At 38.1% G+C, this 17,030-nt stretch overlaps 1 protein-coding gene across 1 annotated transcript in view; it reads right to left on the bottom strand.

The window, feature by feature from the left end:
• LOC105830924 (toll-like receptor 3) overlaps positions 1-17,030 on the bottom strand; it is a 221,735-nt gene that overhangs the window by 62,082 nt on the left and 142,623 nt on the right. The window lies entirely within an intron of this gene.

Here is a 17,030-nt window from a genome sequence, read left to right as displayed (position 1 = left end):
ATCTGAATGATAAGATACACATAAACAAATTTGTCGCGAGTCTCGTAATTTTATAACTGCGTCGGTTATAATATCGTTCTTGGAGCAAATTAATTTAACGAGTTTCCATTCGTCGCCGACGAATATTTTCCATAAGGGTCATAATCCCGTAAAGAGGTTACAGCAATGCGACCCTTATACTGAAAGTGACTTTAACTAGTTAAAGTCCGTCCCTTGTCGGCAGGAAATACCTCTAACCGCGCCGTTGCAGTTGACAATGCCAGAGTCTCATCGGGATTCCGATATATCGATATTATAGAGGAGCGCAGGAGCGATTGTGCAACACGGCACAATGCCCTTGTAACATTGTCCTTTATTACCTAAAGTTATCTGTGTTACTAACACACGAATTAAGCACTTGGCTGAAATTTGGATCTTCCATGAGACTATTCGTGTTAAACTCTCGATTATATAACTTTTAAAACAATTATTTTATGTTCTTTTATAAATATAAACGCGCGAACTGTTTATCATGGTTGAATTAATGATAAATACATTTTTCAAGTATAAAGCAAATATTAACAAATGTATTAAATAAATAAAAATTAGCTCTCTATATAGAAAAACAATAGAAAATCAGATTCAGACCGATATAAGTCTGTGACCAATATTCACAGTTTGCTTTTCATTTTTATTATTATTATTATTATTATTACTATTATTATTATTTTATTATGTATTTTATTTTCATTGTTATTAAAACCGCCGTCGTGTGTTTTAAAAGACTATGATTCTGTGATTTTACATCTTAAGACTGTACTTAAGATGATCTTAAGATCTTAAGAACAGATTATAAATGCTGGCATTTTTTCCGTTAACCGAAAAGGATTTTAGTAAAAGTTTTCTTTCCTTTTAAAAGAGAAATATTTGAAATACATGAAAAGTTAAATTAGAAATGCGTAAAGAGTGCAAATTACATGTTACGAACACACGATTGCATGTACTTATAAACATTTGTTTATGCATTTTTTTGTATAATTTGAATTTAAATTAAAAAAAATAATATATTTAATAAATTTGGTAATAGGTCACGCAGATCTATTCTAAGTCCGTCATACTACAAATCAGGATCTTGCTAGGATTAAATCTATCTCTGTCGCGAAACGAAGCGCCCTTCTAAGCACGGAGAATCGATCGTTGCGGTTTCGCTTGCTCGCTCGCTCGTTCGCTCACCGCGAAACAAATTCACGACGCACACCAGGGGCGAACGTGTTCCGTCGTTAAAAATGTAAACTCCACGATCTTACGAGCGCGGGCATGGTTCATTTGCCTCGTAAAAGCGAAACTAATGGTCGGCCCAGAGTTATGTACCCCATATTGGCTCGCATTCAAGTCGAAATTCAAACCGCGCCGTGAAACGCACGGCATGATCACCGGCCGAGTCGTTACGATCCTGGCTGAAACACGAAATCAGCTTGTCGGATTATTAACCCTTTCATTATCGAATTTAATTTATGCAAAACGTCAATGATTTCAAACATTTTAAAAGATTAATGTCTTTTTGTATTATAAAGTCCAAAATAAAAGAGTTATGATATTTTCATCACAAAATCTCCTATCTATATTTATAGATCTTTTAAATCTATAAATTTCTTTGTTTATTGAGAGTTTACTTTTAGTTCAAAAATTTCTGAAAAGAAAAAAAATCTACTTGTGTGCCACATAAATTTTGTCATTTCTCGGTATCTTTATCATAAAAAATTTAATTTGCGTTTTAATTAAAGTATTAATGTGTTAGAGAAAAATCTTTCTAAACAAAATAGCATGAAAATGAAAAATTTTCCAAATAAAATGCAAATAATATAATAAAATGAATCGGTAAGTTTATAGGTTTAAGACATACTATTCATTTCTTAATCCTGTACAACTTTTGCTGTAATATAACTGCTCAAATGACGAATCAAAAATGTGAAAGTAAAGCATTTCTAGGAATCATTACGTTCTCAAATCGGCATGAAAACGATGCTGCGAGACACGTTCGTGAGATCACCGTTGGATGGAATTCGAGGTGTTACTGCCAATCGCAAGAAGCCGGAACATCTGAAAGGAATTTTATTCTCTTGTGCAAGAAGAATGCGCTGGCGCGCTAGAGGACATCGTATTGGTCATTCGTATTGGAAATAATGAATTATTAAAGTTTCTTATACTAAAAAGATTGTAAATATGTTGCGTAAAATTGTGAAATTCATTATTAAATATACGTATATATAAATTTTTGCAAAAACTTTTATGTATATTACTAAAATAATACATATTTTAATATATGTATATTTGAAATATTTAATTAAAAAAGGAAAAATTAATTTACAAAATGTTTAATATTGAATTTAACAAAACCATTCATTTTAAACACAACCAGTTTTAATGAAAATTCTAAGATTTTTTATGGTCAAAATATTAAAAATTTTTCTAAGATCTTTTGTCTTTTATTTTGTGCATTTATAATGCAAATCTTTCTTTTCTCTGTCAAACCTTCAATATTATCAATCTGAAGACCGACTAAAATTAATATATTAAAATAAGAAGAATTAATTGGAACAATTTGACAAATAATTGTAATCCGTAATAAAATTCCATCACTGTAGAATGTTAAGATAATTAATTAAGATAATTGAAAGGAGATGAGGGCTAGGAAAGAAGTTATTAATTCTTACTGGAGGAATAGTCGCGAGTGGATTAGATTCGCGTAATTAGAAATCTTGTCGCGTGGGACATAAATGGAGTAGACATTTCCATTCCCGGGACAGGAAAACGGACCTTTAGTTTCTGAAATCTGCGCTCGCAATTTTCTCGCTTGTCCTAGAAAGAACATGTCACGTACAAATAGAAATAAGATTAGCAAAGAATTAATACAAAACTCACAAATGTGCACAAAATAAGTTCTGAAACAGTCAACTATTAATCTTTTGTCTATTTGAAACAAATATGATCTTCGATTTCTGTTATCACGTGAACATTTTGTTTAATCACGTGGAAGTAATATTAAAAAGCTTGATATTGTTTTGACTTCAAAGAAAGTCAATATACATTTCGAAATAGACTGACTTAACTTCTCTTTCTTCGTACTCGCTTTGATATTCACGAAAAATATCGCATTTACAAATGTACTTAAACACGAGCTCGGTGTTTTCGAATGGAAATATGGTGGAAGCTAAGAGCGACCGAGAGCAATCCCGACCGTAAAACACCGCAGCCACACCGGCAGTGAGGCGGCGCGAATTATCGGTCGTGCGATTCCGACAATTTAGCGATTCGCCCGTTGTGCGACGACACGACGACAACGCTATTCAAATCTCATCCCCCTGCCTTCATTTCCCGCTCCGCACGCTGTGGCAGTAAAACAAATCCTTTTATCCCGAGCGAAGCGTTTCGTCTCCTCGAAACCATAGCCGCGTTCATCCTGCGGGATGTGTTCGGGATGAAGGGCGCAGAGAGGACGACGCAATTCCACGCTGACAGAGAATACCTCTCCGGCTGCAGCGCGGGAGGATAGGGAGGTGAAACGGGAAGCACATTGCGCAACGCAGCACGGCTGCATCCTGGCCCTATGCTCCCGCATCCTTCCCCCTCCCCTCCCCGTTGGCTGCAGACGGCGCATAAGCCACTCGTCATTATTTCATCGAAGTCGGTGGTTGGTTCAACAGGTACGTTTCCGGCGCGATTCTGAATTCGTGGAAATCATCGGACTTATAGAAAAGGCGACGGAACAACGGAACACGGAAGGAAGGGAATGACGGTACTTATACACACAGGATTAGAGTTCAATCCGTCAATTGTAGAGAATTGTATTGTTCACTCGAGCTGAGTTTGTTAAATTTCATGGATTGAACGTTACATTTTTCATTAATAAAAAATATTGAAATAAATATAAATAGTGAATAAATGAAACATCTATTAAATAAATCAGGGAGAAATAAACAGCTTTAATTACGCTTGGAAAAATTTGATCGATACAATTTTTAATACTTGTGGCAATATATCTGTAAATGTAACGAGAATGTTTTTCGTCAATTTTACTTTTAATATCTCTATAATAAAAAAGAATAATCTCTGGGATCTTTCGTATACTAGTGTATACCATTGCGTCTTTCGACAATGCATACAATGCATGCAAGACAAAAAGACGTCGAACATCGAGAGGTTCGACGGAAGCCTGGCCTCGAGCCAGAGTCTTACTTCCAAGAAAGAAGAAGAAGAAAAAAAGAGTCGGAGAATGTGCGGAAGAGAGAAAATTGGTTGATGAGAGAAAGACAGAGAAAGAGAGAGAGAGAGAGAGAGAGAGAGAGAGAGAGAGAGAGAGAGAGAGAAAGAAAGGGAGATAGAGACCGAGGGATGGTAACCCGAATGAATATTTAATTTCTGCATATCTCACCCTGGTAAAGTTCAGAGCGACGGGATGGCCGGCTCGGTCCCAGGAGGATGGAAGGAAGAGCCCCGTGTCCCTTGTACTTCCCGGCAGCCCCCGTGATATAGGGTAGACACTCCCGAGGATCTCTCGCTACCGCTACCGTCGCTCCCGCTATTACCCTATCCCTGCAACTCCCAATCCTTTCCCGCTGCCCGTAGTTCGCTCTCTCGGCTGCTTTCCACCGTGGTCGCTCGTGGCCGAAGGGCCAATTACGACCTTCCTTACGAGAAGGCAGTGGAGGCGGAGAACGAGGGTGAGTGCGATGAAGAAAAAAGCCCGGATAAAGAGGGAAAAGAAAGAAAAAGGAACGATCGAGGACGACGCGAGGGGTAGACGAGACAGAGAGAGAAAGAGAAGAAGGGGGGAAGAGCTGAGGGAAAAAGTAGCGAGCGCTTGAAGAGTATAGAAGCAGGAGATGGTTGAGAGAACGAAAGATCGTGAAGAGTTGGGGGTGGCCCGAGAGTTTTAGACGAAGGTATTTCCACGGAGATCTGGATCTTAGACTCGATGGACCGCAGACTATCGAGGAGAGGCGGAATATGGACGCTCCGCCGACAGGGCAGGCCGAGAAGGGACGCGAAGACAGAGGATGGATTGAGGGTGCGGTCGAAAGTTTCAGCGAAAGGATAAAGGCGCGAGCAAGATCGATTAGTGCGCCCAGGGTAACGAAAGAGTAATTTATAGCGAGGTGCGCAAAGGCGACTGGCTCGAAAGGAAAGCAAAGTGGAATAGTAAATTATAGCGAGAAAAGAGATCATAGTCAAAGAGAGAATAAAGAATCGACGAAGAGCGAGAGGAAAGAGTGGCTGAGTTAGACAGAGAAATATTTTATTCTGTGTTCTATATATATATATATATAATACTATATTTTTGCCGACGACCTATATATACATATTATATATACGGAGATAATAATGCACTTTTTAAATGAAACTCGCTCGATGGAGACCGAATAAAAGAGCGCAGATAAGGAGAAAAGAGCTTTAGGGAGCATCAAAGCCGGACGAGATTGGACGCTAAAAATGTACATAGCAATTGGACAAAAGAAGAAATGAACGAAGGCTGTTTAGGAAAAAAGCAGCGGCAAAAAGGAACGCCGTCGTCGCGGCGGGCGTCGAAGGAAAGTCCGGAAAAACACAAATAACAATCAACAAGGGACGTCGGCAAAAAGAATAGAAAAAAACATGTGTAGAGGGGAGAATGTCGTGACAAGTAATTCGGAGTGTCGCCAATGCGAATCGAGTCAGCCCAAGTTATCCAAGTTAATCCCAGGGCATTTGTTGAAACTGTATCTTGTGATGAATTTTTTGTGTTGGATCGTGTTGGATACAGGATAATGAAATAGTCTGTAAAGTCTTACAAATCTTGTCACGCTTGTTGAAATTGATTGAAGTAATCCATCTGTGCACATAGTAGATTACCATAACTGTCTAATTCAAATATATATTTTGTTATTGAATATTATTGTAAAAAGCAAGATCAATTGTCCAGATTTTAAACAAACTTCTTTTAATTCTATTAAAATTATCAACCTTGTTTTATAATATTAGCTCGTTTTATCAAACATGTTAAAAAATTACAGTTAATACTTAAAATTTGAGTTGAACTTAATTATGATATAGAATTAAATGTGTTTATATTAATATTAAATTATAAAAAAAACTTAAATTATAAAAATTAGATTAAAAAACCTTAGATTTTGTTGTAGGATAAACAAAATATTTTTATCACGATCTAGTAAATAAGAGTTTTATATGCAACGTGAACATCGTGATAATGTTCCTTATGTTGATACAAAAAGAACAATTCAGCTCATATAACTTCACATTTAGATTATGTAAGAATCAGTTATTGGTTGAGTCGAGGCAACGGCAGACACAGGTTAAAATGCAGATAGAAAAAGTAAATAAAGAAAAAGCAAATGAAAATGAGAGGAAGCTACTAAGGGTGAGTGAAAGGAGTGTAGCCAGAGAGGGTGGAGAAGAAAGACAACAATGAAGATGAGGGTCGGATAAAAAAAAGACGAATATCCACGAAGGAGAACGAGGGGAGAAACGGGGGCAGGAGATGGAAAGACGAAGGGACGGCAACGAATGAAAAAGAAAAAAAAAAAGAAGAGGGAGGCTGGTAATTTGGATCGAGTCGACCATCCACTCAAACCCCGGGTACTAGTAGTGGCCAACCCACTCCTGTATCCCCTTCTCTAAAATCTGGATCTTACTCGATCTAAGTAGACCTTAAAGTAAGATAGTTCGTTTGTAGGATAACGTGGCACGCGTGTAATATTCGACCTGATTCAAAAGTATGTCGCAAAGATGTTGCCAAAATAGGAGCAAGATTACGTGTAGAAATGTATGAAGAAACGAATGAACCATTTATCTTGGATATAGTTTATGGAATAGACATTTTTTGGAATCTTTATTAAAATAAATATGAATAAAGGTCGCACGTACTAGCATAGGCCATTTAAAATGGTACTTTCTCATTTCTTGAAAATAAAATATTACGTTGTGTTAAGACTGATAAAAACATAAACTGCTTAACTAATTAAAGAAAATCCATAGTTCATATATTTATAGTTTTTTACAATATAGAAAATTTATTAAACATAAATTTAATTTAATATAATCGTTACATACGTATAGTCGCGCAAATAAAATAAGTTAAGAATTTTTTAATCATTTTAATATAATAGTAAAACGTACGTTTTATAAAACACGTTAAAATGAGATTAGTTTACCATCTAACTTTATGGACGATTATACGGATAGATTGCAGCGAAACGAAGCTAAAAGCCGTGGAATTAAAATTAGAATTCCACCGAACAGGATACGCGGCAAAAAGTTAGTATAAGGAAAGAGAGAGCTTGCAATTCTGCGAGGGAAGGGGAGAGGGAGAAAGAGAGAAAGGGGAGAACATGACGACAGAGCAATGAGAGAAGCGTGAGGGCTGAGGAAAATACGAAGAGAGGAGAAAACGAGAAGAGATCGAAAAAAGAAATGTGACGAAAACGGAGATTGGTAATTCGGATTTAACCGAGTGCGAGCCGGAGGAACCAGTGGTGTCCATCTGGCTGTGTCTTAAATCTCGATCTTCCGCGATCTAAGTAGCCTATAAAGCCAGATAGAGTGCCGATACGATAAGAAATACGGTAAGGAAATGGAGAAACTATGGAGGAGAGTTTGGGGTTTCACGGAAAAACAAAACTGGATAAAATGCTGCCGAGTTAGACTCGGCGATCGATACCGCGGTGCAATTGCGCGGTCAATTGGTCGCGTAAAAAAGAGACCCGAGATAAGAATTAAAATCGCAACTGTCGTGCGGACAGAACGCTTAGTTACGCTTAATTACATACGGAAAGTATCTAGGCGTGCCGAAGAACAGAAGATTAGAATTCTACTCAGGAGCAAGATCGACAAGGAAAGAAAAGGGGAGAGATGTTCGACAAGAAGTTAGCTGGTGTGATACACGAACCATAGATTCGTACGAAAACATATTCACGTATACATACACAGACTTACAAAGAAAAGACGCCTACGAACGACGAACGACGAACGGTGTGGCGTAAGAGGTAAAATACCGTCGGAATTAAAATTACAATCTCCGCGGATACGACACGACGTGGCAAAAAGTAAACGTCAGCCGAGGATAAAAACCCGAGTTGTTCGCAGAGAACAGCGACGCGAGGAAGATGAGGAAGATTCGAAGAATAGGAATCCGATAAACGGTGAAAAAAAGAGAGGAAAAAAAGGAAGAAGTTTTAAGATTGGTAATTCGCGTGAGAGTCGACTCCGTTCCCTCTGCGCGAGCTCGGGCCCCAGCGATGTCGGCTTACGTCCCTGAATAACCCTTTATTTCAGTGTCTCTCAAATTTATAACAGTTACGAAAAAAGATTGAAAACGTAATTTAAAAAATTACAAACAAATTATTTGATCTTATAAACAATCTTAATTTTATTGAAAATTTTTATTATGCAAAATTATTTTTATGAAGCAATGAATAATTTATTATTCAATAAATCGAAAATAGATATTATTACATTTATTTTAACAAATGTTTTGATGTCAAGTAAAGTCGCTTTTTAATTAATTCATCGGTTTTTCTCCCTTTTATAAATTCATATAGTCATGTGAATTGCGTGGATACCAATATTTTAAATTTTACTGAGGTGTCAGGAGAGAAAAATAAAAGTAGAGAATATGTTATGAGAAAACTTGAGAAACACTGTTTTACTCTTTTCAACGCGATATGCGCTTTCCCACTTCGTCGTATTCGAAGGGATTGCTGAACAAGGAAGGATCCACCCCGCGAGAAACCCCGGAAATTGGAATCTTAAATCGATCTAAATCCTCTTTATCGCCGAGGAATTCTCCTTCGGAATCGGCCCCATATCGCCGCATGCCGGTCGACGTGTAAACGTAATGACGACTGGTTCTTCGTCGTTCCTCCATTATGAAACGGCCGCCCCTGCATTTGTGCGACGCGCAATCTCTCGAGACAGAGATTCGATCTTACGCCTGGCCAATCATGCTGCAGAAAGTTGGTCGATCTGAACGTTTTCACAGTTTTCACATTTCCCCATCTTACCTCTCTGTATCGCGAATTCGCGTAATTGAATTCGCGAAATTAAGGTATCTTTCTAAATGGTATGGAAATGTGTAAAGCTTCAAATCTCTAACTTATCTTCCTTTAAGCGTTTCTAAATATTTGTATATTCAGATTTTTGCATTAATAATTATTAAAATACATTTACATACAGGCATACACCATACAAATATATAAATATCTTATATGTACAAAGAAATGTTTCTTATGGATACTAACACAAGTTCTTTTCTGCGTTTGAGAAATGCTGTTCTAAATCAAAACGGCCATAATCATGATAAGACCCATGGCGATGTGGGTCGCGTATCGTGGTGCGACGCATTATTCAGCAGGACTTAATAAATCCGCATCCCTCTCCTTCGTACCCTTTGTCCCAGAAGACCGTGAATTCTAATGGGTTTTACGTCGCCGGATATGTATATACGGAGGCACAGAACTGATACGCCAGCAGCGAAAACGACTCACTCGGTCGGCTATAACGCATAGTTCGGTAAATACGGAGTTGAAATTTGGTGACACTGTTATATAATAGGCAGAGAAAGAGAGGAAGTGAAGTAGATAGATAGACAGATAGATAAGAGAGAGAGAGAGAGAGAGAAAGAGAGGAGGGGAGAGAATGTGATACTGCATTCGCCACAGGATTTTCTAGTAGATAGTCGATTACATGCCTTGCTTGCTCATTGCGCGCTTTGAACATCGATACTTGGAGACACGTATAATGGTATTGACGGCGGTGAGTGAGTGAATTTTAGCGATTTTGTCAAAGCCAAAGTGCAATAAGAGTCAAAGATCGACGCCACGAGAAAGCACGAATTAGAGTAATTTCGTGTGCATGAGTGAATCAAAATTATTAGCAAATGTTGAACGAATACGAAAGTAATTAGCACAGGATGCAACAATCTGATAAATATAGATAACATTTGTGAATGCTGATGTAGATTTAGATTTCATATATCATTATATAATGATTTTCGTTACAACAAATTACAATTTAAAAGAAACAATAAACATTGCATAATATAATTCACGATATTACAACAATATAATTTAATATGTAATAATTCATGAAATATATAAGTACATCACACATAGCATTTTTGGTATGTTTAATTCTAGTAAACAAAAAAAACTTATTTTTCAGAATTTAAATAAAACGTATTTTATAAAAAATGATAAATTGCCTTTTCGTTTCGTTTCCTTGACATATTTCTCTCTCTCTCTCTCTCTCTCTGTCTTCTAATTAATATTCGCCATTTAATATCAGCGCCGATAAAATGCTCGACGTACGCGGCGCGCAAATATTTGCGCGCACAATCTGCAAACCACCAGCTACTGAATTTGCAACGTAACTACTCGAAATTAAACGCCGCCCCTCTCTTATTTCCAGGATCCGCACGCCTCTTGCACGACCGCGAGAAATGAGAAAGACAACGCCCGATAGAGAGATTTACTCAAGTTATATACACTGAATCGTGTGGCCTCAGGGTACCTTAAATTTGATAAGATGTCGATAATTTATTTCGCTCCCTCTCAAAATAGCAGAAGTGGCTATATTGCTCCACATTTCTTCGACAATATTCATAATTCATGTAATGCATGTAATTCATGTAAAAGCATAGCTTGCGAATTAATAAAAGTCAGTTAAGATAACGCGTTATTATGTATAAATATGCATAAAATATTCTGAGATTAAAGCAAGTTCATAAATTCATACGTTTTTCATCTCCAGAAAAATATTTTTATTCGACACAAATACCGACAGCCTCGACAGCAGCAAAGTATCGTAAGCATCCCTCTCACCGGCCTATCGGCGGCCGCGTGTTCCTGAATCCGAAATATTCGTAGGATTCCATCGACTGGCCGGCTCGCTCTCCAGTTTCGGCGTCGCGCCTGTGTGGTAATCCTGTTTACAATAGCTGATTGCAATAAAATTTACATGCACCGGCGCTGAATTTACATGCGGCGGCAGTTAAATTCATGCGCGTCGCGCGCTGCACGCAATTTACATACGCCATACGGGGGGAGCCCCGAATTTTATGCCAAGCGTAGCGTTCACACGTGCTTCATTTCCCGCCCTGTCCCTTCTCTCCTCACCGCTCGCCAATCGTTCAACGCGAACCGGCTCTCTCAGTCCTCTAATGCTTTTTTTTCGCACGTAAAAAAAAAGTTTCGGTACCAATTCGCGATATCGGGCGACGGCGAAAGAGAAACGCGCTCGTGTCGTGCGCGAGCCGCGATACCCGCGATTTACCGTCCATTTATCTGTGCAAGAATCGCCGAGTGATAAATTTCAAGTATCGCGCTTAAACGAGCGCACCGTTTTACCACCGTTGTTCGTCGGAGGAAAAAAAAACGCCTCATTACTCGGATTCACGTAATTTTGAAACTCGAAATTTACCGGCAGCCCAGCCGACCCGATTATGGCTGACCCGATTATGACTCGTGTGCCTGAAGAAGTAAAAAACATGCTAATGAATCACGTTTTCGGGTAAAAATTGAATGAATGATTTAAATAAAGCTAAATGCAAAGGAACTTTCTGCTCTCTAATTGCTTTCACAAAGGCACGCCTCTATTTAAAGCGTAATTAAAAATTTCGGCAGGTTATTTAGTCGTAGTTCCAAATAGAGAAGATGGGATTTCCAGACTCTAAATAAAATTATTTCACTTCTTAGTTAATCCTCAAACATATTGAAAAATAAGTAGATAGAGGCAACTTTGATTTCAACTTTTACTTAATAAAAATTCGCGATAGTAATTAAAATAAAGAGAAAATTCAAAGAAACCTTCAAGAAAATGTGTTTTCAAATTTATAATACTTTAATTTAAATATTCACCTTAATATCCTTCGTTGTAAAAAAAGTTCCATCATCTAACGACAGACGGTGCTCGAGAGAATCATATTCTTCAAATCCTTTAATTCGACAGAATTAATTCTTAAGTGGATGGATTAATCTAATCAAGTTTTACATATGTAAGAGTAATTTGATCATATCATTTTCTTAATGTATTAATCATATATTAGAGGAATTGAATTATATCTGCAAGTTCCTTCGCGTCTGATCGAAATCCGCGACGACAGATTGCGAGATCATAATTTCCAGCAAAACGCCGCCTCAATAATCGAGATTATCCTGCTCCTAGTCGCCCGCTATGTCGCGTAATGCGCTTCGTAAAACGTTCCGTCCGGATATAATCGGCGAGTTATCGAAAATCCTCCGTTTATCCCTTCGCGAGAAGAACGCGTTAAACCGCGCGTCGTTCCTCTCGCGAGGACAATCTCCTCGCGGCACGTCCGTTTCACACCATTTCGCCAATATCGTCGGGATTTTATTATTTCAGCTATAAAGTTTATCGCCGAAAACATGCAGTGGCTTGTTGAAGCCACGTATCCGCTATTCCCGCAACAGGCGTACGAATATCGAAGCGTATATTTCGGGCGTGCGTAATATTTATCGCCGAATTTTTATTGTGTGCGATAAAGCGTTCAATTTCCGCATTGCGATACCAAATACCACGCGATTTTTTTCAAGACCGGTTTCCGGTTTGACCAAGAGTAATTAGCGACACACACATCATAGCCGCTTCCGTTTGCTGTATGAATGCGATCCTTGACGTTTGCATGCCTGATTTTTATAAGCTTACAACACAAATACGATATTTATGATCTTAGCAAACAATCGACGTAATCTTATTTCCATTGAGATATCATGAATAATGCCCTATAATTTCGTTGATCTCATGTATCTATAATACGACACTTATGCAATATAATCGACTCTTCACGACCGCAATATAATCGACTTCTCCTCAATAAGATCGTCATCTGTCAAATTTAAAATCCTCAAAATTAAATTTCTTTCGGTGATCGTATTACAAAATAATGTAGCTGAAGCTAGCAGCCAAAGGCAGCAGCCAAACGCAGAAAAGCCAGGGCTGAACGTCACATAGGCGTTTCCAGGGGACACCATTCAATCAAACGTTAAAAATTCCCTAGTTATGAGATTTTCATTTGCGATCGTTATTAATTGTTTAGTGGTTTTTTAAATTGTTAATTAGGTTAGTCAGATAAATACAAGGAACGCTGTCTGCAAATTTCTACGAAAATATTTTTTAAAGTCTAGAACGACTTAATTAACAGTGTATGAGAAATTTTTATAAAAATACATTTTTGCAAAATATAGTTGATTACCAAAATAATTCAGCGATTTTTTTTGTAAAGTACATTACCGCTTTTTGCCGCGCCAAGAACCGACGACGAAGACGTAGCGGTTTCACGAATATAAAACAATAAAAATTAATTATAAAAATATTTATAACAATTAAAAAAATGCAGTTCTCCTCGCGAATGATCGATCAGTCGATTGTACGTTACGGAAAGATATTTCCAGCCAAATTAGGAGGAAATCGTACATTACGTTTAGGCGTGAGGCGCACAAAACGATAAAAATCAATTATTTAATTATTTATAACAATTAGAAAAATGCACGTCCTCTCGCAAATGATCGATCAGTCGATTGTACGTTACGGAAAGATATTTCCAGCCAAATTAGGAGAAAATCGTACATTACGTTTAGGCGTAAAACGCACAAAACAATAGAAATCAATTTTTTAATTATTTATAACAATTACGAAAATGCACGTCCTCTCGCGAATGATCGATCAGTCGATTGTACGTTACGGAAAGATATTTCCAGCCAAATTAGGAGGAAATCGTACATTGCGTTTAGGCGTGAGGCGCACAAAACAAAAAGACTCAATTATTTAATTATTTATAACAATTACGAAAATGCACGTCCTCTCGCGAATGATCGATCAGTCAATAAAATTTCTTTAAGATAAATGTATTTCAATTTACCTAGGAACAAAGGTTTATGATTTATATACTGAAATTTTTTTTCGCTTTCATTATTAACTCTATCAGAAATTCAACGCAATGTATCGAAGAGAACTTTATTTTTACGTTCGATGAAAGACTACATTTTAATGGGGAAGGCGGTGATGGGTGGCCTATGCATGGTCATCTAATAGTAAAATCGTCGGTAGTTTAACTACTGCCTGTATATGTGGATCGTGATATCTCAATCCGAACGGAAAGACGCATGCTGAAAAATAGATGCGTTCGACACGTCAAAGTCCGTGCGGAATCAGGATAAATAGTACGTTCAGATAGCTATATCTAGAGTCTTATTCTACTTTTCAATTGTAACGATTGTTTCCAATCATGAGCAATCGCATAGCCTTGGACTCCTTTGTAGTCGCGAATGCATGCAATTAAAGTACAACATAAGGTAGAAGCACATAGAATGTCAGCTTCTCGTTGCATTATTGAGAAGCTAAACTTTGCGTTCTAATTCTTCGAACCTTATCGAATCAGAAGTAAAGATTGAAAGCGCGTCATATTGGAATTCGTTGGAAAACCAAGTTATATGAAAGACTATAAAAAATTTAGATCAAGGAACCACGCTGATTAAATCACAAACAGCGTTTGTAAACTCGCTAACGTGTTTTCTCCACGACGTCGCGTCTATCTAAAGTTTTTTAACGAGATTTAAGGCGTCATTAGGTAACATATCGCGTTTCTAGATTAAAGACTCTTATAGGGATCTTGAAACAGTGATATCAAAAGAGAGCTGACAGACGCAAAACATTACGTACATGCACCTTTAAAGAAAAAGAGAACTGAAAAAGACATGATAAAGTATATTTTAAGAAAAACAAACATGCGATTCCACAGAATAATCACGATACATTGATATTATGTTATTCGTGGTTAAAAATAAAGAAAATAGAAAAGAAAGCAGAAAAGAAAACAGAAAATACTCAAGGGTTTCTTTTGTTCCTTCAGAATAAAGATGCTTCAACTATTTATCAATTATTTAATATACATTTCTTATCATTATTATCATAGTTTAATAAATATAAAACCAATTATAAAAATATAAAAGTTGTGTTATTTAGGTTAGATAATAATTTTTTGTTTTTGTTAATAGTTATATTTTTCCTTAAGTATTTGTTATACCTCTCTCTTTTCATATACACACACAAATACATAATTTCATGTTAATTATAATTATAAAAATGTATAATCACACAAAGTAATAGATCGATAAAAATAACTATAATACATACAGATCGCTAATAAAACTATATAAATAAAATTTTCTAGATAAATATAATGTTCCTTTGACACGCGTATTTAATCTTTATAGTTATCGTTATAGCCTTAATTTATATCTTCTAGTTCCGACATGTTTATTTGTTATGTAGATACATTGTATTCTCTATTATTACCTTATAACTGCCGACTCACTTCTATATATAGCGGCTGCGCTTTGCTTTTTGTTCTTAGAGGATTTATCCCAGAACATAATAAATTTCCCTCTCTTTCTCCCTATCTCTTTCTCTCTTTCATTCTCTTTCTCCCTCCCTCCCTCTCGACGCGGTGCCGTGCACAAACACAGCGACGCAACGCGATACAGGATGCGAATCCTATATTACAACCACCGGCAAGCTATTACCTCTGGGTTCTTGTGCAACGTGCATGGAAACATAATGGGCGCATAGTGGTTGGCTGACTGTTACATTATTAAGTAGTTGAGTGCACGTTAGCTGCGAAGTGCTGTCAGCCTCCATTCAGATGCGGCCCGGGCGAAACCAGTAATTTGGCGTTAGCCGGAAGGACGAAAGTTTCCGGAAGGGTAGGGGAAGGGGGAAAAAGAGAGCGGGAGATCGGAGGCGCCCCCTTAATCGATTATTCTCTCGCGGCAACCGCGATAAACAATGTTGGAAAACTTTGGGAGGGTATTACCCCTCCCTTCATTCCCCAAACTCTCCCCCATCAGGTAGAAAAGTAGCCCCGCGTGCAGTCCGAAGAATTTTCGAGCGTTGTAGGAATAACGACAGGGAGAAGGAAAGTGGCCAACGAGAGGATCTTTTTATTCGCTCTCCGCCGTGGCGATCCGATTAAAAATAAATTCCGCAAATGCTTGCCACTCGTAATGGCGGGCTACGGCGGTAGAAGATAAGGGTTCTTAAGAACTGTTTTGTCTATTACGTTGCATTTAATGGGAAGTCCTGTCCCAAGACGCAAGATAATATCCGCATTGTCTACCTATATGAAGTACAGTTGTAGTCTTGCTCCTGCATCTCTGTAGATATAGCTCTATAATTACGCTACCTTCGTTACAATTTCTTCCTTGCACTCATCCGCATACTTTTTACATTTGCAAAAGATTCTTTTCTTACTCTCCTATCCTTCATACATCCTCGTATATTCATTTCCATATATCCGGGCAAACATTTAAACGCCCATCACTACTATCGTGTTTATAGGATGTCACATAAAAGCTACTCTCTATTTTAATGACACATTCGCGGACGAGTCTGTCGATTTTCGAGAACCTACCAATCCTCCTCCTTCGCACTTCGTGAGGCGGAAGTTATAATATCGGAAGGCTTAATTCCACATCGGAGAACCTCGACGACGCGGTTTCTCGCCCGTCGGTCGACTGTCTCCTCAGCGTGACGGCGCGGCGCGGCGCGGCGGCGGTGGCGGCGGCGGTGGTGGCGGGCGAGGCTCGTTATCGATTTCGCGAGTGCCGCCGAGAGTGACTTAGCCCATTCGTTGCATACGAAAGATGACGATAGTGACGGCGGTGGTGGTGCAGCTTATCTCCCGCTGCTCGCAGCCCTATAAGACGCGCTTACGCGTCACAGATTCCATTATATTTCTCCGGCTCGTGAGCGGCGACATTAGCGTATCTATATTCGCGGCGCTTTTTATCGCACCCGACAGAGAACATTTCATTGCGTGTACTGTGTAAATGTACAAGCACGCCCCTTTATGGCACCGCGATGTGCGTCGCTTCCGCACTCGCTGTACGAGTGAATTCTAACACTTATTTTATGAATAAAATTGTTAAATATCAAGTTATCAAAGAAATACACGCTACAAATCGATTACTTAATTACCGGGA

This window comes from Monomorium pharaonis, chromosome 4, assembly GCF_013373865.1.
Source record: "Monomorium pharaonis isolate MP-MQ-018 chromosome 4, ASM1337386v2, whole genome shotgun sequence".
NCBI lineage: Eukaryota > Metazoa > Arthropoda > Insecta > Hymenoptera > Formicidae > Monomorium > Monomorium pharaonis.
This window is presented reverse-complemented; position numbering and strand designations above follow the sequence as displayed.